This window comes from Misgurnus anguillicaudatus, chromosome 3, assembly GCF_027580225.2.
Source record: "Misgurnus anguillicaudatus chromosome 3, ASM2758022v2, whole genome shotgun sequence".
Lineage (NCBI taxonomy): Eukaryota > Metazoa > Chordata > Actinopteri > Cypriniformes > Cobitidae > Misgurnus > Misgurnus anguillicaudatus.
In genome coordinates, this window is record NC_073339.2 from 27537673 (window position 1) to 27563313 (window position 25641).

At 39.5% G+C, this 25641-nt stretch overlaps 1 long non-coding RNA gene across 1 annotated transcript; it reads right to left on the reverse strand.

Annotated features, from left to right (window-relative positions):
- Positions 1-3828: 3828 nt before the first annotated feature.
- On the reverse strand, positions 3829-6099 carry LOC141353358 (uncharacterized). Its single transcript, XR_012360435.1, has 4 exons — positions 5519-6099; positions 4437-4815; positions 4138-4294; positions 3829-3986 (listed from the first exon to the last, which is right to left on the reverse strand). It is a non-coding gene; the product is annotated as an uncharacterized lncRNA (long non-coding RNA).
- Between the last annotated feature and the right edge of the window lie 19542 nt (positions 6100-25641).

Genomic DNA, 25641 nt, shown 5'->3' on the forward strand with positions numbered 1-25641 from the left:
TTTTTAACGGCACCCTTTTGACATATTTCAATGGCACCACTCATGTCCCTGTCCAAATAATGAAAAGGTACCTTAGGGAGAGGAGTCTCACAAAGAAAGGAGCAACAGTTATGCAAAATGCTAACAAGTATGTCGAAGATCTTTTCTGTGAACTACAGGGCAGAAAGTGTTCAACTGACAAATCAGTTCAGATCAGTGCCCATGTCAGAGTTTTTGCTAAATCAGTACAGACAGATGTCTCGGTTTTACACATGCTTGGAATAGAAGACCTACTAGGTGTTAGAGTGAAACAAGCCTACTACTACAACCGTTTCATTGTGAAAGGAATACTGTATCACTCTGACACAAACCACTGCCTACAGAAAAGAATCAACTCTGTTGTTGAGTTGCAGAATGGCACATTAGTCAGAATTGTGAATTTGGTCGTTTCTGGTGTAACACACTGTGTTTTGGTCAAGGAGCTTGTTAAGTCTGGGAGAAAGCTGTGCAGAAACACAACACTTAATATTGCATCAAGCTTTGTGTATCAAGTGTCTGAGTGCAATATAGTGTATGCCATCCATCCAGAGTCACTGACTCGCAAATTTGTCATGGTTAAGTGCAGGGAGAAGGTATATGTTATTCCCCTGCCAAACAACATTGAACGAGACTAATGTGGCATCAAGACAATTGTCATAAGCTGAATACTGCCAAGAAGTCCTGAGATTCCATGAGACCTATTGAATTGACATATAAATACAATATCGGTACAAACAATTACTGTTCTTTACCTGTTACATAAAGTGACCCTTCTGTCAATTAAGTGTTTGTGCATTAATACATGATGGTAACAAATAAAGTTAACTATATGTCTTACTCACTGCAGCATTGTATATGACCTTTTTGGAAATCAGCCTAACAATGTCAATACACTGTCCATTAGTCTACAGTAAATTACTAAATTACTAAATTTCCACTATAAAAGTGTTATTTTATTTTATGACAGTACTTTGATATGCTAATAAAAGTACACTTATATTTTAGTGCACTTTGTTTACAGTGTACTTTGATTACAATACTGATGAAGTGAAATCAGTGTACACTTTCAAAAAATTATACTAACTCTGTATTACAAATAAGCGTACTTACCAAAAGTACATTAAATTACCACTATACATTTTATTGTTTTAACATAATTTATGAAAGTACTCTGATATGCAACTTAAAATACACTTCATTCAATTCATTTCCAAAAAATATACTTCCCACAAGTACATTGAATTGCCACTCTAAGTATGTCAAATTTAATACACTTAAAAAAAACCTTCTATACAATTTAAAATACATTGACAACAAAGTACACTTTCAAAAAGTATATTTAAAAGATAATTGAATTACTGGTAAATTAGTATACTTATTTTTTGGACTGTTAAGTGGAACTTAATTACATCTTTTTGGAAGTATACTTTTAAAAAGTACATATTAAATACTCTTTAATGTAAGTACAACAAGTAGAAGCATACTTGTTTTATACTTCATGTACTTCAATCATATTTCTAATACACTAAAGTATACTACTTTTTTACCTGGGGAATCACGATAAATAACATAATATGAACAAATAAGTAACCGATCAACGCGATGCAGACAAATGAATTAAATCAAACTTACCATACTGTTCAGCGAGCAAACAAAGACGCGTCCGGTAACTGTTTGAATTTTGCGACGATCGGTTGAGCCTCCGGAAAGGGTGGGGCGGATGTGTGGTGCATTCTGGGAAATGGAGTTCTTTTCCATTGGCGTTGTTACTTTTGTAGGTGTAAACTGACTACGATTTCCAAGATGCATTGAATGCACTATGTAATTCCCACAAGTTTGAATGTTTGTTTTCATCTCGCACTTTTTTGTACTTTTTATAATCTGCGTTTTTACACTATGCTTTGTTCTTTATTCTTGATCATTAATAAAAATATAAAATATTTGTATAAATATCATAACGTTGACAAAACATGTTTAGTTTACAAACATGTTGACAGTTATTTTGAATGATGCTCAGATTTTCCTAAATATAACGAATGTAATTATATAAATAATACATTTATTTAGTAAACACACTTGTAGATATTGTGTTTTTATCCAGTTTTTATTTAACAATATGTGTTTTGTTACTGAATCATAATTACATTTTCTTGATGAAATACAAAACTCTTTAACATGCCTCAGGAATTGTCCCTGGGTTTAGTGGATTAACTGCTCATTATTGGAAACATTGAACTACTATATCTATTATCTCGGTAACACTTTATAATTCAATAATAATAAGAGTCCATGAATCATGATGAACTTATACCTAAATTAATTCTTACATAAATATAAACTAATGCTGAGTTAAGACATAACTTACTGAACATTAACTAATGAAGAGTCATCATTAACTACAACATGAACTCAAATTATTTTTTGTAAATTAGTGCATTAACTAGCAATGAAAAACATGTCATATAGTACCATGGCTATAGTACCCGAGTTCATTAAGTTTCGTGATGCATGTAATACACCTTCAAGTATGCATGTACTTTAAAACTTGACTTTTATCCTTTTTCCTTATCTCACGTGGCATGACGGGCCAAATTAAAGGTCTATTGTGGGCCAACTTTGGGCTATGTGCCCTAATTTCGGCACCTCTGGACTAGAAGTACAGTAGCTGACAGGTATCTGCAGATAAGTTTACCTGAGTTTGTCAGTCTGTATCACCCAACATGTTTTGCATTCACATGTGAAAGACTTTTACACTCTTAAAACAAATGTGTTAAAAACAACACAACATGTGTTATTTCTTACACATGTTCTGAGTGTGCGCAGGGACAACACATGTTAAGTTAAATTTAACACAGAATATACTACTTAACTATTTATTTGTAAAATAACAAATATTTGACAATTAATGCTAGCATGAAAATATGCTAGTACTGTATGTTGCTAGATGTATGCTAATTTAAATAAATGTAAGTGCAAGTATAATCACTTATTAGAGTCATACATTTTAAAACACTATTTATAAAATAATTCTTTGAATTTAAAAGCACGTGTTAAACATGTTGCATAGAACAATGTCTGAAATCATTTTCAACATGCAAGTTATCAAAAATTCTTAACTTGTCCTGAAACATTAACATGTTATTTTACATTTAGAAAAATACTTTAAATGAACTTGACAAGTGTATTCAAAGAAATTTCCATCACAAATATTTAAGGGTGGTTTTCCGGACAGGGATTATCTTAATCCAGGACTAGGCCTTAGATTAATTAGGAAATATAACTGGTTTTAACAAACATGCCTTACTAAAAACATTACCTGTGTGCATTTTGAGGCAAAACAAAGGGCACTGATATGTTTTAAGATATGTCAGTGCAAGTTGTTTTCAGTTTGGACAGCTCTTAAAAATCTTTTAGTCTAGGACTAATCTAATCCCTGTCCGAGAAACCGCCACATAGTGCATGCATTGTTTAAAACAGACTGCAATTTTGCGGTCCATCTTGAAACTCCATTGCCTTGGATCGTTTGCAAGAGGACTGGGACAAGGGTAGATCATATTTATACAAAAAATAAACTGAAGACAGTTGGCAGGGATACTTAAGGTTACTTAGCTAGTAAATTTGAAAAGTCTGTCCACCGCACAGGTCAGCTTGTCAACATCAAGTGGAAAGGCAAGAGAATCGTTCATTGCGACAATTACATAGTGGCCTCTAAGTCCTGAAGAACCGCTGGAAACCAACTGTGGCTGAGCTGATTTTAGACACCTTTTCATCATTAAGTAAGCAAAGAGGTCACGCTGGTACCAGCCTACAGAAATGAAACAATGAACATCATTAGAAAATGTTGTTGCATGAAAATTACTTATTTTATATAAAGTTTATAATCACAAAGCTTACCGGCACAAAGAGACAGCAGAATTCACACAGCAGAAGATGAATGAGAATACTTAACATTGTATAACACAGCTCATCTGGGTGTAGTAAACATGCAGGTCACATGCAAAATATAAATTATGAAAAAAAATCCTTTAAAAAGGATTACTTTTATATCTTACATTGAATGTTACATTTATAATGTCATTTTCCAAATAAAAAATTTGGAACAGAAACAGGAAATCATACCATTATGTTGACTGACAGCTTTCCTCAATGAATGTCTGATGTCCATTTTCTTCTCTAAAGATGCTATTTCCCCGAGTTTCTCAATAATTGTCACCTCCCATTTCCTGATAAACATGTCTTCTTTCCTATCGGTAAGTCTGGAAAACTCGATGTCCACCTTCAGTAAATTTAATAAGAAATATTAATATTGAAATTATGAAACACTTTGTGTAAAGTTATATATTACAAGTATATTACATGTCCAGACATTGGGGATATTCCTTAAAGATTTCACCAACAGTTGGTGATTTTGTCATTACCTGTATCCATCTCTTTTGATGACTGAAGGTTTGGTCAATGGCATTCTTTATTGATGATGTCCTATCACGTCAACTCCATTGAAGCTTCCTTCTGATGTTCTGCAGTCTCATTTTTATAAATCCACTGTGATGGGTCATCAAAAAAAAAAAGAAAAAAAAAAAAAGAAAAATACTCCTATCATGATCAATGCAAAAATAGCACTAAGTTAGAGTCAAGTACAGTTTTTATACACATTGTCAAGTAAGTAATTTCATACACATTAATGAAGTATGTAAAAGCATCCTTACAGTACATGTCCCTCATTTTGACCAAATGAGACCATAATCCAACAACACAATCTCCTTTGCGAGTGCCAGCTTTTCTTTTTCAGATGGATAGCTAAAAAAGATTACAAACAAACATTGACACAAAAATTGTGATCTAAATCTAGTAGCACAAAACTACACCCATTTTATTCACTACGTAGCACTTCAGCCTTACTTCAAGCAGTGAAAGGTTAGCGAAGTTTGACTCCTTACATTTAGACCACTATGTTATATTGAACGCGAGGGGCGCGACACGAAAATAAAAAAACATTATTATAAAATGTGGCGGTGCATCCAGTATGTTACAGCATCACCGAATAATAATGAGTTTTACCATCTTTTGTCTCGTCATGCCGGTCACAGGTGTACAGTACATTAGGTACAGTGACGTGCATACTGTTCCACCATGTGCTTAACCAAACGTGACGAGGCGTCGCGATAATCGAAAGGCATAATTTATAATATCCCGTCCTATTAACGTCAGGACATAAACTGAAAAGAAACCCGTTACCGCATGTCACATCTATTTAGGACACGGTGTTAAAGATTTACGTTAAAGTGCTGCAAGTGTCACACATACTAGTCCAATGACTTTCATTAAACAATGACTGTTAACATGAATCTCCAAACGTAACTTTGCAAAACGAGCGAGCATTTAACGTTACCACAATAAAGTTTAAATGAACAGTCTCCTGCACAATTAATGCTAAAGTTTCTTACACTATATGAAAAATAGATATCATATTATAACGGTAATTTTTTATTAAAATTCTTACCTGATGCAGACAGGAACATTCTTGACCTCTTGACTGGAAATGCGGTTGAAAAAAGAACGTCACAGCGCAGGCGCAACACAATATGCGTTATTGTCTGTTTTTTTTCTCCTCAATAAAACAAATACAAAATAGACTGCCAAGGCTCAATAATAATGTTCACGAATTGCATAATAATAAAATAATAATAACACACGCAAAAAAATATATACAACAATGCGTAGTTGTCTGTCCAAGTGAAACGTCATCAGATGACTCGTGTGAACTTACGACAGCCACCATGGAAGAGAGCGCCTGCATAATGTTTGAAATATTACTCTTATTGTGTCACAAAATGTATATTCAAAAGCTATTTAGGCAAGAATGTATGTATAAAAAGATCAAATGTGCGGTCGGTTAATAAAGATAACGTTTATTAAAAAATCTGCTCCGACTCTTTCGGAGTTCTGATCCAAACAACCACCGGATACTCAGCTCATCAGCTCTGAAAACAAAGCACTTCTACCTGTGGGTCATTAACATATAAAAAGCCCTTCACACCTCACACCCACCCCTCCTCACAACCAGCGGTAAGGATTCCTGGAAACCTATACCAGTTCCTATATATATCCACATACGTAAGTTTTCTGAATGTTTCACGAGTTTACTTCTGTGTTTTGTTTCCAAGCACTCTGCCTGAAAAATCTGGCAAACCTAAAGTTTAGCAGGGATTTCCCATCCCGTATTTGTCCGTATACAGCTCTTTTCATGCAGTGAAAACTACTAATTCCACCAAGTTAGGATACTCCCCTAATGATACCAATTCGGATGTATCTTGCTGAAGGGATATTCCCGTGGTATATGCAGCCATTTGTTGCTATGGCAAGTAATCCCATTGAAGATTTTGTCAGGGGACACTTTCACACCTACAGGTACTGGAATTTCACACCTTTGCACAATTCTGGTGTCCCCATTGGTGTTTAATCTCAACACTGATTGGTTGCTTTAAAAAAAAAACTCCCAAAAACCTGACAACTATTGGGACACAACTTTGAAACTTTCCTGTTGACATGATTTGATTGGTTACACTTTGTATTTAGCCCAACCCAAGCCCTCATAGCCCTCATAGTGACTTGATTTTTTACCTGCTATGCAGATAGATTACAACATCCCTCTATATACCCCCAAAACCCTTCAAAAAAGAAAAACTTAAATTGAGTCTAAAATGTTTATTTAATAAAAAACCCTGAACAATCCACAATCACAAAACAATTATTTTACACAAATATTAAAAGTTGCATACAACAAATCAAATGACATACAATTAAAGTTGTACATTTTAGGAAGTTTACATTAAACTGTACAAGGATACAACAACATATATGATCAAATAAATGCATAATGTACATCATCTGATTTTCTGTGTTGGATAGACTTCATATTTAAAGCAACACTATGTATTTTCCATGTAAAATTGATGTACGGCTCCCCCATGTGGTTAAAAAGTGCAACAGTGCCTGGTATCAGACACTCTTCTGCAGGGAGGGGGAGGGGCGGGGCTGTGTGCTCTACCCTCCACCTCGACTTTCAGAGTGTGCTTGTAGCAGCTAGGATGCTGGTTAGGTTGCAGCAGCAGTAGAATTTGTCCAGTTAACAGTTGTTCTATCACTGAAATAATTTGAGACATTAGTTAAAGGTTGAAAAACTACATAGTGTTGCTTTAAAAAGATAAAGAAAGGCAAACATATAATGTTAAAATATATTATGATCCAAGCTTACAATAGCATCTAGGTTATGTCAAAGTGAAGCTGGCTTTGTTACAAATCAAAATAATGCATTAAAACTTGCAAAATAAGCAGCATCTACCAGCATCTACCAGAACTAAAGCAATGAGCTTTTAGTCCACAGAGGATCATCTGTATCATTTAAAATAGCAGAGAGTCACTTGCTAGCTGCTAACATTACCAACACATAAGTTCCTGGTATTTTGTTTTTAAGCAAATCACGTTTCATCTCGGCTTCTTTAAAGTTTTGTTTTTAAAAATTTAAACATCGAATTGATTCTTTTAACAGCCAGTTGTGCATGTATGTCACGGTAGGAAATCCATTGTTTCCTCCGTGTCATGTTTTGTGTTTGTGTTTGTACTCACGTAGTCTCCATGTGCTCGTTTGATTGATTGTTGTCACCTGTGTGTTGATTGTCTCGCTCCAGCTGATCCTCATCTCCACTCAGCTACAAATACTCACTCATCTCTCTCCATGTTGTCAGATCCTCATTCATGTTGCACCCACACAGTTTGGATTATCGTCTCCCGTGTTCGTGTTTCTTGATCAGTGTTTCATGTTGTCGTCTTCGTGTGAGTGTTCCGGTCTGTTCCTGGTTTCATCCATTGACCATCATGACATTCACCACCGACTTCAGCATCCAGCACTTCTCACGCCTCCATAGACCTTTGATCACCATTGCCAACATTCTGGACTCAGTTATTGTTTCAGTCATTTCTGTGTTTACCATCATCTTCAATAAAACATTTCTGATTGCCTGCATTTGCTTCCTCCTCTCTGTCGAGTCGTCACAGTAGGATCTGGCCATCATGGAAGCAGCAGGCGATCACTCCCCATCTCATCTGGAGGAGTTTTTGCAGAGAGCCGTTGGTCGTATGGATCGCCAGGACAAGGCGATAGATGAGATGGGTCGAGCTTTCCAAGCAATGGTGACAGAAGGCGTCCGAGCTCGCTCTCCAGGCTCAACAACAACAACCGCCACTCGCTGCGCCGGCCCACGCCACCCACACCACCGATCGTCTCCGGGGGGATTTCCCAGTCCGAACCACGCCTCCCCATCCCTGAGAAGTATGCGGGGGAGCCTAAATTTTGTCGATCATTTTTGTCACATTGTTCTCTGCACTTCGCCCTTCAGCTCCGCACGTTTTCCACCGAGGAGATGAAGGTGGCCTTCGTCTTGTCGCTACTGACTGGGAAGGCTGCCCTCTGGGGGACGGCGGTGTGGGAGAACCAAGACAGCTGCTGTGCTTCGTTCCATGCCCTTTCGGAGGAGATGAAACGGGTCTTCGACCGCTCCGTCGCCGGGAGGGAGGCGGCTAGACTTCTAGCGGACCTACGTCAGGAAGATAGGTCCGTGTCTGATTATTCGATCGAGTTCTGCACCCTGGCGGCGGAGTGTAAGTGGAACGAAGAGGCGCAGTGGGATCACTTCCTGCATGGGTTGGCTGACCGCATTCAACAAGAGATACGTTCCGTTGAACTCCCCACTTCTCTCAATGGTCTGATCGACCTCACCATCAGAATAGACAACCGACTCACCAAGCTCCCAAACGGAGGGGGAGAGCTACTCTCATGACCAGATCGGAGGTTCAGCGTCAGCAGTCAGAGGTTGCGGTCAGCCCACCTGGAGATCTTGAACCCATGCAGGTGGGGCGAGCTCGGCTCTCCCGGGAGGAGAGGTTCAGGCGGAGATCCCTGGGACTGTGTTTATACTGTGGCAGCCAAGAACATCACATCCAGCGCTGTCCAGTAAAAGATCAAGCCCGATAGGAAATCTGAGGCTACTATCGGGTGGGATCTTTGCCAGGAAGACCTCATCTACATCGACACTCCTTCCGGTGAGACTACGGTGGTCCACCCACGCACTTGATCATCACGCTTTGGTGGATTCTGGGGCCGAGGGTAGTTTCATGGACTTCAAGTTTGCTAGTAAGCTCAACATTCCTCTCACATCCCTCAAACACCCCATTGCACCTTTTGCACTCAACGGACACAGGTTGCCTGTCATCACACAGACCACTATACCTGTTTCCCTTGTCACATCTGGTAACCATACAGAGGAGATTTCATTTTTCATCACGGACTCACCTCAAACTCCCATTTGGCTCCATAAACACAACCCCAGGATCGATTGGGGTCTTGGATCTGTGGTTAGCTGGAGCGAGGAGTGTCATTTGTCTTGTCCTTTGTCTGTGTTTCAGGGGGAAGCAGTGGATTTGGCTAATGTGCCCGCGGAGTACCACGACCTGAAGGAGGTGTTCAGCAAGTCTCGGGCTGATTCTCTTCCTCCTCATCGTCCCTATGACTGTGCGATAGAGTTATTGCCTGGTACCTCTCCGCCTAAAGGCAAGTTATATTCTTTGTCTATTCCAGAGACAGCGGCCATGGAGAAATATATATCCAGTTCTCTAGCAACGGGGTTCATCCACCCTTCCTCTTCTCCTGCGGGGGCGGGGTTCTTTTTTGTGGGAAAGAAGGACGGATCCTTGCGACCTTGTATTGACTACCGAGGGTTGAACAACATAACGGTAAAGAATACCTATCCTTTGCCGCTTATGTCTTCAGCTTTTGAGAGGTTGCAGGGAGCGTCCATTTTCACTAAATTGGACATACGTAATGCATATCATTTGGTCCGTATTAGGAAGAGGGATGAATGGAAGACTGCATTTAACACCCCTAGAGGCCATTTTGAGTACTGCGTGATGCCATTCGGGCTATCTAACCAGCCGGCAGTCTTCCAAGCACTCGTTAATGACGTGTTGCGAGACATGGTCGATCAGTTCATATATGTTTACCTGGATGACATATTGATTTTTTCTTCGTCTCTCCAGGAACACGTGCAACACGTACAACGAGTGCTTCTGCGGTTGCTAGAGAATGGATTGTTTGTCAAGGCGGAGAAATATGTTTTTCATGCACAGTCTGTTTCTTTTCTAGGACACATAATTTCGACGGAGGGTGTTCGCATGGATCCTGAAAAGGTTAAGGCTGTGGTAGATTGGCCATCCCCAGAGTCTCGCAAGGCCCTGCAGAGATTTCTGGGGTTCGCCAATTTTTATCTGCGTTTCATTCGCAATTTCAGCCAACTAGCCGCACCTCTGACCGCTTTGACCTCCCCTCGGGTCGGGTGTACCTTTCATTGTATGGACGAACCATAAAAATCTCGAATACATTAGAACCGCCAAAAGACTTAACTCCAGGCAGGCTCGGTGGGCATTGTTTTTCGGTCGTTTCAATTTTACACTTTCTTACCGTCCGGGTTCCAAAAACATCAAACCCGATGCTTTATCCCGCTTTTTGAGCGTTCCGATCGTACTGCTACTCCCGAGCCCATTTTACCGGAGACCATCATTATCTCCGCGGTCAGATGGGAGGTCGAATCGAAGGTTTTGACTGCCTTAGTTTGTTTGTGCCGGAGGGGTTACGGTCAGACGTTCTCCAGTGGGGTCATTGTTCCAGTGTTGCTTGTCACCCAGGGGTTAGTAGAACTAGGTTTCTAGTCAAGCAACGATTTTGGTGGCCTGGTATGGCTCGTGATGTCCACGACTTCGTCTTGGCTTGCTCGGTTTGTGCTATTGGTAAGACTTCCAATCGACCTCCAGATGGGTTACTCTTACCGCTGTCTGTCCCTTCGAGACCCTGGTCCCACATTTGGCTAGATTTCATTACCGCCCTCCCACCCTCTAAGGGTAATACAGTGATTTTAACCATAGTGGACCGGTTCTCGAAGGCGACTCATTTCATTCCCTTGCCCAAATTGCCATCAGCCAAGGAAACAGCGGTAGCTGTCATTGACCACGTCTTCCGTATACATGGCCTTCCGACAGACGTGGTTTCTGACAGGGGTCCCCAATTTGTGTCCAAATTTTGGCGAGAATTATGTAAATTGTTAGGAGCGACTGTTAGCCTTTCGTCCGGGTTCCATCCCCAGAGCAATGGTCAAACCGAGCGAGCCAATCAGGATGTCGAAAGGGTTTTGCGATGCTTGGCTTCCAACAATCCTTCGTCCTGGTGTCAGCAACTCTCAGTTGTGGAGTACGCACACAATTCTCTGCCAGTGTCATCTACGGGCATGTCTCCATTTAAGTGTAGTTTAGGGTACCAACCACCTAATTTTGTCAGTACTGAATCCGAGGTGTCGGTTCCCTCCGCACACGCACTAGTCCAGAGGTGTCACCCCACCTGGACCAGAGCTCGCAGAGCTCTGCTCCAGGCAAGGTCGCGCACCAAGGCTAAGGCAGATCGCCACCGGTCGAAGCCTCCCCGTTACGTCGTCGGTCAAAGAGTGTGGCTTTCAACCCAGAATATTCCGATGCATTCCGTTTCGAATAAGCTTGCTCCCAAATTTATTGGCCCGTTTTCTGTTACCAAAATCATTAATCCGGTAACAGTGCGTCTCAGCCTTCCATCGGCGTACAGGAGGGTTCATCCCGTGTTCCATGTGTCCAAAATTAAACCGGTGATTTTTTCCTGTCTTAACCCGCCTGCCTCGGTTCCCCCCCGCCTCATATCGTTAAAGCTGCGGTCGGCAACTTATTTGATCATATTTTTTGATCATAGTCTAATTTATGTTGTTCTATCGGAGCATAGTGTTGGTTTCAGTGAATGTTTAAGAAAAAACCCCGCGCTTCTAGCTCCACCTGGAGCCTGTTATTTGTTTTGCAAAAATCCACCGCTCCCGGTTCATTTGGTCCAATCAGCGCAGGGCTGTGTAAAATCTGCCTGTCAATCACAGTAACTGCACGCGCCACAGATCCCCATCCCCCTCGCGCGCGTTACAATATCACGTGCATCCGCCTGAATTCATAGGTGTTTTGGTTTGAACAGCGTGATGGCGGAGAGAACTTTTAGTAACAAACTTCCGATTTCTCGGTTAACAACTAGAGCTAGAAAACAACCAATGAAAAGAAGGAAACAAAGATAGAAAGCGACTGTGACTGTAATAAAACTAGGATCAATATCGGACCGGCATTTCCGGTATTCTTGCTAAGTATGCGTTCACAATAATACTTTTGCACACGCGCTGACGACAACCAGCTCTGAGGGAGGTTGCTCGGAGGTAGTGGGGGAGGGACATGAAATTGTAAACATTTGGAAACTGCTCAATCCTCCAGAGTTGCCGACGGCAGCTTTAATGGGGAGACCACATATTCGGTTAACCGTATTCTGGACTCTAGATGGAGGGGACGCGGATTTCAGTACTTGGTGGATTTGGAAGGTTGCGGTCCGGAGGAGAGAAGGTGGGTTCCTGCGCGGGACATACTGGATCACCGCTTTATAGATGATTACAATCTACAGGTAAAGCAGGCTGGGAACGTCAGGTGACGTCCTAGGGGAGGGGGTACAGTCACGGTAGGAAATCCATTGTTTCCTCCGTGTCATGTTTTGTGTTTGTGTTTGTACTCACGTAGTCTCCATGTGCTCGTTTGATTGATTGTTGTCACCTGTGTGTTGATTGTCTCGCTCCAGCTGATCCTCATCTCCACTCAGCTACAAATACTCACTCATCTCTCTCCATGTTGTCAGATCCTCATTCATGTTGCAGCCACACAGTTTGGATTATCGTCTCCCGTGTTCGTGTTTCTGGATCAGTGTTTCGTGTTGTCGTCTTCGTGTGAGTGTTCCGGTCTGTACCTGGTTTCATCCATTGACCATCATCACATTCACCACCAACTTCACCATCCAGCACTTCTCACGCCACCGTAGACCTTTGATCACCATTGCCAACATTCTGGACTCAGTTATTGTTTCAGTCATTTCTGTGTTTACCATCATCTTCAATTAAACATTTCTGATTGCCTGCATTTGCTTCCTCCTCTCTGTTGAGTCGTCACAATGTAACGTTAACTTTGCGTATTGTTAACATTCATGTTTACTGTTGTGTACCGCGTATAGGCTACTCTTAGGGGCGGTTTCCCGGACAGGGATTAGCTTAATCCAGGACTAGGCCTTAGTTTAATTAGGAAATATAACTAGTTTTAACAAACATGCCTTACTAAAAACATTACCTGTGTGCATTTTGAGGCAAAACAAAGAGCCCTGATGTATTTTAAGATATGTCAGTGCAAGTTGTTTTCAGTTTGGACAGCTCTTAAAAATGTTTTAGTCTAGGACTAGTCTAATCCCTGTCCGGGAAACCGCCCCATTAATGTTTTACTGTGTGATTTAAATTTAAACACTTTAAAGACAAAAATGAATCACAGTAAATAACATAATATGAACAAATAGGTAACCAATCAGCGCGATGCAGACTTACCGTACTTTAATTGATAATTAAATCAAATTTACCGTACTGTTCAGCAAGAAACAAAGACAACAAAAGAAACAAAGAGTCCAGTATCTATTTGAATTTCTTGACGATCCTAATGGGTGCGGTGGATGGGTGGTGCATTCTGGGAAATGGAGTTTTTTTACATTGGCGTTGTCACTTCTGTAGATGTAAACTGAATACGATTTCCAAGATGTATTGAATGCACTACGACTACGTCATTCCCACATGTTTGAATGTTTGTTTTCATTATTTTGAATCCTCTGCTAGCATTCTTTGTACTTTTTATAATCCGCGTTTTTACACTATGCTTTGTTCTTTATACTTGATCATTAATAAAAATATAAAATACTTTTTATAAAGTTTATAACGTTGACAAAACATGTTTAGTTTACAAACATGTTGACAGTTATTTTGAATGATGCTCAGATTTTCCTAAATATAAAATCTTTACGAATGTAATTATATTAATAATAAATGTATTTAGTAAACACACTTGTAGAGATTGTGTTTTTATCCAGTTTTTATTTAACAATATGTGTTTTGTTACTGAATCAGCATTTTTTTTTGATGAACTACAAAACTCTTTAACATGCCTCAGGAATTGTCCCTGGGTTTAGTGGATTAACTGCTCATTATTGAAAACATTGAACTACTATATCTCAGTAACACTTTATAATTCATTAATAATAAGGGTCCATGAATCATGATGAACTTCTACCTAAATGAATTTTTACTTAAACATAAACTAATGCTGAGTTAAAACATGTAACTTACTGAACATAAACTAATGAAGAGTCATCATTAACAGAGGTGGGTAGTAACGAATTACATTTACTTCGTTACATTTACTTGAGTACATCTTTTGGGTAACTAGTACTTTTAGAGTAAATTTAAGGATGGGTACTTTTTACTCTTACTCAAGTACATTTCTAATGAAAAAACTGTACTTTTACTTCGCTACATTCGGTGGCGTTACTACGCTACTTTCAAATGGTAATAATTAATGAATATATTTTATTTTTTAAGTTTATATGGCTTGTTCGAAAGTCTTGCGAGACGTTAGAGAGGCTGCGTGAGTTGCGAGGGGTGGCTACGTATCACCCTTTAGCGCGCGTAGATGAAAGGAGATGACTGAAGCGGAGGATGACCTATGCAAGCTATCGGAGGCAGATCACGAGTGGCCTCAAGTTTGGTCTATGTTTACACTACAAAAGGTCAAAAAGAATAGTTTCATAATGCGATGTATGCTTTGTGCACCAAAACGAACTGACATCTTAGCGTACATGAATTCAAGCTCCAACCTGAAACAACACGGCGGTAAGTGTCACTTTGTGCAGTGCCTTAATATTATTTCACGCACTGTTTTTGTCATATGCGCTCTTGTGCAAGCAATGAAAATTACTCTAACCTTACAAACAACACACGTTCACATCTGCACATTTCCATATCATTTCCTCATAAAACTAAAATTGAACAGCATAACGTTAAGTCTTGCATTAATAATACGGGAGAACCGGGGCAAAAGTAACGCTGGACGAAAGTAACAAAGCGATTTTCTCAGAGGACTGATAACATTTGCATTCCAAACTATGACAGCATCTTTGCAACCCTTGACAGAGCTGACAAATATTGCGTTATTTACTCACCATTTTCCGGGTGTACTGTAGATCCAGAAAGGTGTTTTCAACCATAAGTAAATTCCAAAAGCGGTCATTGTTTTATTATAACGCATTGTGTTTCTCGTTTCATCAATCTTCAGGTTATTTAGTGCTCTAACACATCCTGAAGTTTGACTTCTCAAGAGCTTTTCAAAATAAAAGTAAATCGGGTTTAAATGTGAGGAGATCCTGTCGGGACAAAAGTAACACTTACTTATACCATTTATATTATTCTAATTTAATTTAATTTAATTTTCATAGTGTTCAAACTGTTGAATTTAAGTTTGTACTGTTGGTTGCTTTTGAAACATTTGATAAAACTGAAATTTAAAATGAAAATATGATTTCATTATTTTTTACAAAGATAAATTACAAAATATGTTTGCAGTTACATATTAAAGAGGTCATAGTCATGTATAGTTAAAAACAAGTGTAACGCGAAAATCTACATTGTTTTGTTGGGTTAAAAAAAACAATTCACCACTTATGTTCAAAGTGAAATTATACTAGTCATTTTACATTTGTTTAAAATTCCACCTGGTATTGATAGTTACTGACCACAGCAAAAATATATCTTTGTCTGAAACATTATCTTTAAAAATTTAAAAAACTAAAAAAAAAAAAAATTCTGAAAATTTTTACTTTTCGCCTGTTCTCCCCTACACATAACCGGACACCTTACTTAAATGTAGAAAATACATACGAATAAAAACTGGATTGTATTTTATTTAATTCCTTCCTAAAGAATCTATATACTTATAAAAATAAAAGAATAAAGTATGTTTTTAAAGAAACATGTTTTATATATTATAATAAATGTAGAGTTGATTTGCAAAAACAGATAAGTTCCATTTGAAATTCTAAAATAAGCATTTTATCAAGCTCCTTATGTTCATTAATTGCACATTAATGGCAATAAAAATAACCTATTCATATAAAAACATGATAACAAACAGACACACACATTCTTTTTTGCTTACTGTAAGCTTGTTTAAAGGCAGATGCAGCCAAATTTTGTTGTGAACGTGAAAATAAAGACACAGTTAACTGTCAGTGTGTGTTTAAGATTTTTTTTAATGACAAGTTATGTGATGTTGGAGGACTGAGATAGACTGCTTTACTTTAACCTAGGTTTATAAGTAGTATATAAGCAGAACAATGAGACTTTTAAGGAGAGGTTTGTGAAAGCCCTCCAAGTAGTCTGAAATTCAGGGATTTTACGCTTCTTTTCAATCAGATCGGAAGTAACGAGTAACTAACTACTTGAGTAGTTTTTTCATGTAATACTATTTTACTCTTACTCGAGTAAATAATTAGATTGTTACTTTTACTTTTACTTGAGTAAATTTTTGTATAAGTACTTGTACTTTTACTTAAGTACAGATTTTGGGTACTCTACCCTCCTCTGATCATTAACTACAACATGAACTCAAATGATTTTTTTTGTAAATTAATGCATTAACTAACCATGAAAACATGTCATGTTGTAGTTAATGATGACTCTTCATTAGTTTATGATAAGTATATGCTCTAACCAGTGGCGGATTTAGCAAATTGGGGGCCCAAGGCGAAGGTACGTATGCCCCCCCCCATCAGATCTATAAAAGTATTTTTTTACTCCAAAATGAAGATGGAAAGCAGAGGACACACAAAGTGCAGCACAACACAAACCAATAGAGAATAAATAAATAGGCACAAAACACCCACAAACAGTAAATGAGGGATAAATAATTTAAATCTGATGCTGCACAAAAACTAACAATGCATCAAAGTCAATGTTGTTACTAATCTTTCACATGCCCAAGACTGTGATAAAAGGTAAAAAAAAATCCAGTCTACAATCACTTTTTATATTAAAAATATGTTTTTTTGATGTTTTCTTCACAAACATAACAAAAGGGTTGTGAATTTTCCCACAGTGTATTGTTGAGTTTTTGAAAAATGTTCAAAGCATTTTCCCAAAATATGTGTCAACATAAGATTTTTCACCAAAAATCATTCCATTTGCTGAAACGCAGAGAAAGTTGTGGCCAAATTAAGGCTCAACAGCACCCCATAGTGGACGAAAACATCCACAACATAACATCAGCAGGGCTCCAGACTAACATTTGAGAGAGGTTGCACTGGCGCCACCAAGTTGTACAGCTGGGGGGCTGGGCCTCAATTTGGTGGCACCAGTCACTGGGTGGTGTAAAAACAAAAAAAATAAACACTAAAACTTAGTCCAAACATGTTTAAAGGGGCTGAATGTAGGTTATTACTTAAAAAAATCTTTAAGATAAGAGTTTTCATTTGTATATTTATAAGCCAACCATAATGTAATAGAAAGAATGACACCTTGAGTGTCCTCCACGGTTGTCTCTATCAGCCTGTAGGCTCTTTTGTGTGTGGAGGAGTCGGGTCCGAATTGGCGCGAAATTCAAAATGTGACGTCATGTACATGCTCGTCTACTTGGGCGTTTCATATAGACGCATACGCCAGCCATTAGTAAACAGCAGCAATTGCTAGCATGTTTCAAATGGACTCTGTAGACGGAAAGAAGCGACCAACTTCCAGCACAATCCAGACACTCACAGAAACTCCTCGTAAGTTTAAAAAAAATCCTTATTTAGTGCGGCCAAAATAGAGCGTGACCGGCATCGGGGCAAAGACAAGAGTAAACATCGGATTGGCATTTGATTCTTGGAGGGAGCTCCGGTCAGCGCTGGGTATAAAAACAGACCTCGAGCTGGCTTTCTTTTTACTGCAAAGGTAAGACATAGTTACAGGGCATCTGTAATATATTATTTTATTGTTTTTGTGGTGTAATGCTAACGATAGCATTGTTTTTGTGGTGTAATGCTATTGATAGCATTTTTTTGTGGTGTAATGCTGACGATAGCATGTAGCACAGGACCGTTTCAAAAGTTCCTTTCTTATATGAATTATCTTTATTCAGAGCACGAGTGTATTAAGATTGTGAGTGTCGGGCGTGTGTTTTACAGTGTCCTGTTACTGTCACAGGGTGACTTTCATAGGGCGGAACCAAAATTGGTGAAACTTGGTTCCGCCTGAAGATGGTTTCCGCCCAGGCCGCATTTGATGACACGCTCTTTTACTTCCTGGTTCCGGGGCAACACAATCGGGACCTTACGAGCCACAGGTGCGAAGAATTAATGAAGCAAACTGTGATTGGAGGCTGGGCGTGGATGAGACTCATAAATAGCTCTACAGGAACACAAGTAAAAGGGCGATTGACACGGGAAAGCTCCTTTGCCAAAGGCAGAGTAATGACACGCACCTTTTGAAGAGCCCGAAGGCTCTGTTGATCCGGGCTGCGCTGGGAAGCGAGCGGAAAGAAGACAGAGCCACAGGAGGCGAAAGAAAGGCAGGCTGTGGATTGATTAAAGGAGCCCCCCGAAGAGAGCAGAGGTCGTTGTGTGCAGTGTGGAGGTGTTGTGTTGTGTTCGTCCGGTGCATTCGTTGTGGACTGTTATCTCTCTCCCAGGCTGAAGTGTGTGGCCGTGTGGACATTACAAACCTTACGGGTTGAAGAACGAACAGGGACTGCTGAAGACTGAAACATAACAAAGAAGAGGAAAAGGAGTTCGCGTGAGTGTACTTGCATGGAAGTTACTAAGATACATGGATTTGCTGTGCTAATCTTGTTAGGGGAGGAGACGCCCCGTTTGTGCGATTAGGAGGCGATCGCCGTGTGCACTAAGACAGAGAACAGTGGAACCAAATTTGCATCATCCGTGAGTACCAAAATTTGAGTTTGAAGACGCACTGCATAACATTCTGTTGTTGTAGCGATTATCTCCAAGGGAAGGAGGACGGCCCTACCCCTAAATTAGCGTGGTGGGTGAGCGGGAGGAACATTTGCTGGGGCTAGGCACAGCGACGCCTCTACCGACTGGACCGTACTAACCACCGCCGAACAGACCCCGGCGAAGTGGAGGAAGGCGGGCATCTTAAGTGTACACTGGATTGTGGTGGGTGAGTCTTTGTGCTGTGGAACTTTCACTTTTGACGTGGTGCTGTGTACTGCTGTGTATTGCTGTGTGTCTTGTCAGACAAACCCCCGCTTTCATACACCTCGTCGAGGGAGAACGAAGAGGCTGTCGTGTCCAGTGTGGCTACTCAATATATGCTGTGAGTCCGCCCCAGGCGTATAGTAATGGCGTGGTGCCCAGGACGACCCCCCCTCCTTGTTATCAGAGTGAGCAACACGAAGAGGAACTGTGTGAATCCTGTACTTACCGTACGCTGTATCCAGCAAAGAGGTGAGAGAGAACCAAGTCCAGATAACTGTGCCTCTGTGTCCCAGCCGCTGCCTGTGGAGAAAGAGAGAGAGAGAGAGAGAGAGAGAGAGAGAGAGAGAGAGAGAGAGAGAGAGAGTGAGCGACACGAAAAGGAACTGTGTGAATCAACTGCGCTGAAATATCAGAGAAAGCTCTTACATACACATATAAAAAACACTATGCAACATTGTTAATTACAACACAAGCACTGGACTCTGACATAATATTAGTTCCCGTCATTTCTCCCGAAAACGAAAGCAGAGGCTCTCGCCCGCAGTCTCCATAGACCACCCCTCAAAACTATCAGGGCAGAAGCGGGCTAAAGTGGACAAAAGAGACGAAGTTAGAGATGTGATATGCACCTGAGCTGTGATAGAAAGGCGGGGAAGCGGGCAGCAACAGGAAGAGTGACTAGATGCTCCGCAGACGTAATCGCCTGCGCATTATATTAATATAATTGTATTTAAATTTCACAGTCGCTCCAGTGCGACGTTTAATTAAAAATAGTCACATAGGCATGAAAAATACTCGCAAAATGCGACTATTTACTCACAGTCTGGAGCCCTGTCAGGTTAAATTATTTTTTCTGTAGTAACATTATTTACTTCACCACAAAATAATTTTTATCAATGTAGGGCTAAGGCTATTACTAGCAGAACTAGGCGGTTGACTCACTAAAGCCCCATTTTCGCGTTTATATTTGTCTTGATACATCTCTGTTTGTGTACTTTCCCAGTACTTTGTGTTTATCTTTCGCGCAGCAGCACGCACCATTATGGACTAGTCCATTTCATTTTGAAAGAAGATCACAAAATTTGAAAGAAGAGATTTCGTTCAGCACAAACTGAGCTAAAATATTACACGAGCTACATGTATGTACATGTTTGTATTTTTGAGAAAAAAATGTTTATGCGTGGTTTTAAAAAAAGCAAATTTTTTAAGTCACTGATATAAGTCCACAAAACCCATACTAAACATGCTTTAACAAGACTTTTCTAAACATAATCTAGTAGTCTAGAGTTTTTTTCTTTAAAATGATGTGAAAATCATCCTGCCTTCTTATTCAGATAAAACAATATATTGACTTAGAAATTGTAAGACACTTTTTGTTTAGAGAAGGATTGATTGACAGCTAGCAACAAAGGCTCGCATAATGAGCTGCATAATGAGCCTTTAGGCAGGAATCTGAGAGTGAACTACAGTAAAGAATGTGAGGACAAATAAATGTATACATGTTTGTTTGAGGTTTATTAAGAAATTAAAAATATAATCAAAATAGAAATGAAGGTCAGTTCAAAAACTTAACTTGTATAAGAAACTGATAAACAACAGAGCTGTAAACTTCATGTGGCTCATGTTACCATATAACTTTATGTCCAAAAAGTGTTTTTCCACTTTATAGTTTTGTACTGATGAGAGGGACGCAGACCTGTAAGAGAGTTATAAACAGCTGTTAGCATAAATTGTCCACAGAAATACCCTTACATACATAACTGACAGGGAAAAATATCACTGATAAACTATCATGTACATAAACTAAATTCAGAACATCTCAGATAAACCTCTGCAGTGATTAGTTTTATAAAAAGCTGTTTTCAGATGACTGTTTTCAGATGCCAATCCCCTTATCGTCTAGCTTCTGTTTAAACGCGTTTCTGTAAGCGCGTATGAACTTTAAAAACACATCGCATATGGCGTCCATGTGTGCGAGCTTGCCTCTCCGTGCAAACAACGCGGCGCTCATAAAAAAACGGTGTCGCGTGTAAACCACAACGTAGGGAATGCGTTGCATGTACACAATATCATATTACAGCAGATCCCGCAGTGCAGCATTACTCAAAGTTGCCATGAAGGGTACGAAAGTGAATAACTGTGTCTAACACTGTACAACATGTAACAGATATCCGCCATTACGTGAGGTCATGCGTACTCGTTTGTAAATAAGCATGTAAACATGGAATCATATTACAGCACACACTTAAAAGATACAGCAGTGCAGCATAACTCAAAGTTGCCATGAAGGATATGAAAGTGAATAACTGTGTCTAACACTGTACAGCATGTAACAATGAAATCCGCCATTACGTGAAATCACGTGCCCTCATTTGTAAACAATGCGAAAGTTTTTTTATCCGAAGCGTGCAGTCTGCTGAGGTTGCTTACTATATGTAGGCTGAACTGCACAAGCCATGAGCGTATTACATGATAGCAAATATAAATGGTATAAATTAACTGTGAACTTACTTCAAATACTGTATCCTCCTCCAGTGTGTCTTCCATTGTTCTTCTTCTTAGGTAACGTTAAAGATAAACGCTTCTCTTCCTCAATGTCCAGACATAAATGAAGATATTCCTCACGTGTGTGTATAAAGTTTATAACCCAAACATGCGGTAAAGCCTTTAAATGTGATAAAACTTTATGCTTTGTTTATTATTGTTGGAACTGCTCGTCTCTTCATTACCATGTCAACAGCCTGTGGGCGTGACCGCATTAGAGATAATGAGCTCAACCAGGAAAAACGGTACTCTCTTTACTTCAATGCAGATTATATAAACAGGAAATATTTGTTTTTGATTAGCTTGTTTAAAAGTAGACATTTCAGGCTTTCTTTGGATGTGTGTATCATGTTTGTGTGACGAGTATTCGCGGAGTTTCAATTGATTTTTGTAACGTGATTTGAGAGACAGCTGGCGGAGACAGAAATGTCTGAATGCGCACCCTGTTTATTTTCTTTATTTGACAAAAACACAAAGATCTGTTGTTATTGTGAATGTACACTAATTAAAGAGGACCCTTCAGAGTTTCAAATGATGTCAAACACGTAAGTGTTTAATTATTAATGATGGAGTATTTTAAGTTGATTCTGCTATGATAAGGAGAAAACACGTCAAAACGCGTCCCTGCGTTTTTGGACCCCTGGGGGTTAAATTTACATTTTTGTAATGTACAGATAAAAAATACATTTTAGAAAATGTTTAATTAGAAATATGAACATCTGCGTCAATGACTTTTATCCTTTTTCCTTATTTCACGTGGCATGACGGGCCAAAAGCAAAAAGAAAGCAAAAGATGGGCAGTCTTATTCACATGTCTAAGCATCAGAGCTTAGTTAAGTTTCTTTAATGCTTTAAGGAGGTTTCTGGCAATCCGGGGTCCAGTGAAACAGATTGAAGTACTCTCCACCTTCTGGCTGAAGTCACTGCCATTATAAACAATAGGCCACTGATACCTGTGTCAACTGATCCAACAGATCCTTTTATCCTAACAAATACCTTGTCCTTGTAAATATCTAGCAGATAATATGGCGTTAAAGAGTAACTAAACCCTAAAACAACTTTTTTTAGTTAATGATCTAAGAATGATGCTTTATTAGTTGATTGATTTTAGTAAGTTTTTTGACATTTGGATATAAAGTGTTTCAATACTACAATATATGGTGTAAAAACGTCTGAGTGCTGCCCTCTTGAATGGTAGCAACTGCAGTTGAATTTTCCTATTGGATGTTGGGTCCAAAAAAATAACTTGTGACGTAAGCAGATTCAAGCTCACCATGCCCTTGTTACGATCTCACCACACACTTGGTATGAGCTTAGTTCGTCCCCTCTATCTCCGTTGGGATCTGCCCACTTTTCTTGCATTTTTCAAATATCACCAGTGGGTGGTGTCAGACCCGACCAGGGGTTTAGTTACGCTTTAAGTCCTTATATGATGACATTACAAATGTGAGTCTAGTTTTCAGCAGCAGCAGGGAAGAGCATGCGGTCATGGCTACTACTCCTTGATTTAAGTTGATTTGAAAGCACTTTCGATATGTAGATTTTGCTACATTATAGTTCCTATGCATATTTACTGTTAATTGGAACATTTTATATGCCAGACATTAAATTATTTTCTCTTTGTTTTTGTGAATTGTAATAGATGTATTGGATCTATTTTCTGAAGTAGTTGATGCTAACTATAAGGAATGTGAAGAGCATTTGTTGTGTTTATGTAAACATAATATTGATACTGTATACTTGGAATTCTTTATGTTGTACTTTTACAGTTTTACGTTATTCCATGGACAAAAGTAAATCTTGAAAACCATTCTTGCATTTGTTGTTTTTGGAGGGCATTTTCTGACTGCAACAGTGGTGCAGAATATGAAGAGACAATGCAGAAAAGCTGAGCGCATGTGGCGGAAGACAAAATTTGTGGTCCATTATTATATCTATAAAGACAGCCTTCGTGCTTTTAGTGTGGAACTAGGCAAAGCTAGACAGACTTTCTTTTATAAATATTATAAACAACAACATAAATAACACACACACTCTTTTTGCTACTATAGAGAGACTAACAACCCCCCAAGTCACATTCCAAGTGAAATGCTCTCAGACAGCAAATATAGTGAGTTTGCTAACTTCTTCTCTGAGAAAATCAATAATATCAGAAAGGTGATCAGCACATCCTTGAGCTGCGCCGGGTCAGACAAGTCAGACCACAACATCAGAAAGTAGTTACGATGTCTGATTTCGAAGCAGTTGATGGTAAAATTTTGGAAGAAACAGTACAGCATCTTAAAACATCAACCTGTGTCCTTGACACACTCCCAACATCTTTTTTCAAAAGTATCTTTAACTGTTTAGAAGCAGATCTCCTAAAAGTGGTAAATTCATCACTTAACTCTGGGACTTTTCCAAAGTCCCTTAAAACTGCAGTTGCTAAGCCCCTCCTGAAAAAGAGCAACCTAGATAACACTGTATTGAGCAACAACTACAGACCAATCTCAAATCATCCTTTCATAGGCAAGATCACTGAAAAAGTTGTTTTCAATCAGCTGAACAAATTCTTAAATTCTAATGGTTACTTTGACATTTTTCAATCTGGTTTCAGACCACACCACAGTACAGAGACAGCACTCATAAAGATAATAAATGATATTCGCCTCAATACAGACACAGGCAAACTATCAGTGCTGGTGCTACTCGATCTCAGTGCTGCTTTTGACACTGTCGATCACAACATACTTCTTGACACGCTGGAAAACTGGATCGGGCTTTCTGGGGTGGTCCTGAAATGGTTCAAGTCATACCTAGAAGGGAGAGGTTATTATGTAAGTATAAGTGGCCATAAATCTGAGTGAACATCCATGACATGCGGAGTCCCGCAAGGCTCAATTCTTGCGCCACTCCTGTTCAACCTGTATATGCTCCCACTAAGCCAAATAATGAGAGAGAACAAAATTGCCTATCACAGTTATGCAGATGACACTCAGATCTACTTAGCTCTATCCCCTAACGACTACAGCCCCATTGACTCCCTGTGCAAATGCATTGATGAAGTTAACAGTTGGATGTGCCAAAACTTTCTTGGAAACAAAGATGAAGTTCTCAAGGTGAATGCATACCTTGACGCTAGGGGTCAAACAACTTAAAATCAAGTCAGGAATCTTGATGTAGCGAAGGCTGACCTGAAGTGTAGGGGGCTAGTTACGTATGAATATAACAGTGTACCAGCGTGTCGGTCAGAACACAACAGAGAGAGAGGTAAAATCAACTTGAGCCTTTTATTCGGCACACCAGAGAACATATATCAGAGGGGAGAGCCAACATTCAATATGTAAGAGGTAGCACACAGCAGAACTCTGAATGAGAGCACAACTTAAAGAAGAGCAGAGCAGGCATTGAGGCGGGTAATGGTAATGGTTGCAGTGGTCCTTTAGGGCGGTGCACAGGCTGAGGGATGCTCCTTTAACAGAGGTAAGTCAGAGCTGTATTCATGGGCTTTGTTGCATGGCATGTAATAATGGAGATGAATGAGTGGCTGTATTTGAGAGTTTTGCCAGATTAATGCAGGTGGAGATGTGGTTTCCTCTGATCACGCACATGAGCACACCGCATCACAATCTCGTGCTTGTCTCCACAGCAACCTGATTCATGTGTCCAGAATGCTTAACACAGCGAGACAAACATGCATTGATATGCAGCACCGTTTAGAACTAGCGCTCTTCCGCCGTTGCGCCGTATGAGCGATTATCACTATCAAAATAAAAGTCCTCTTCCATCTGAGTCTTTTGCACACTTGGTGTGATTCTGGAGTCTGACCTTAGTTTCAGTAGTCATGTCAAAGCAATAAATAAATCAGCATATTATCATCTCAACAATATCGC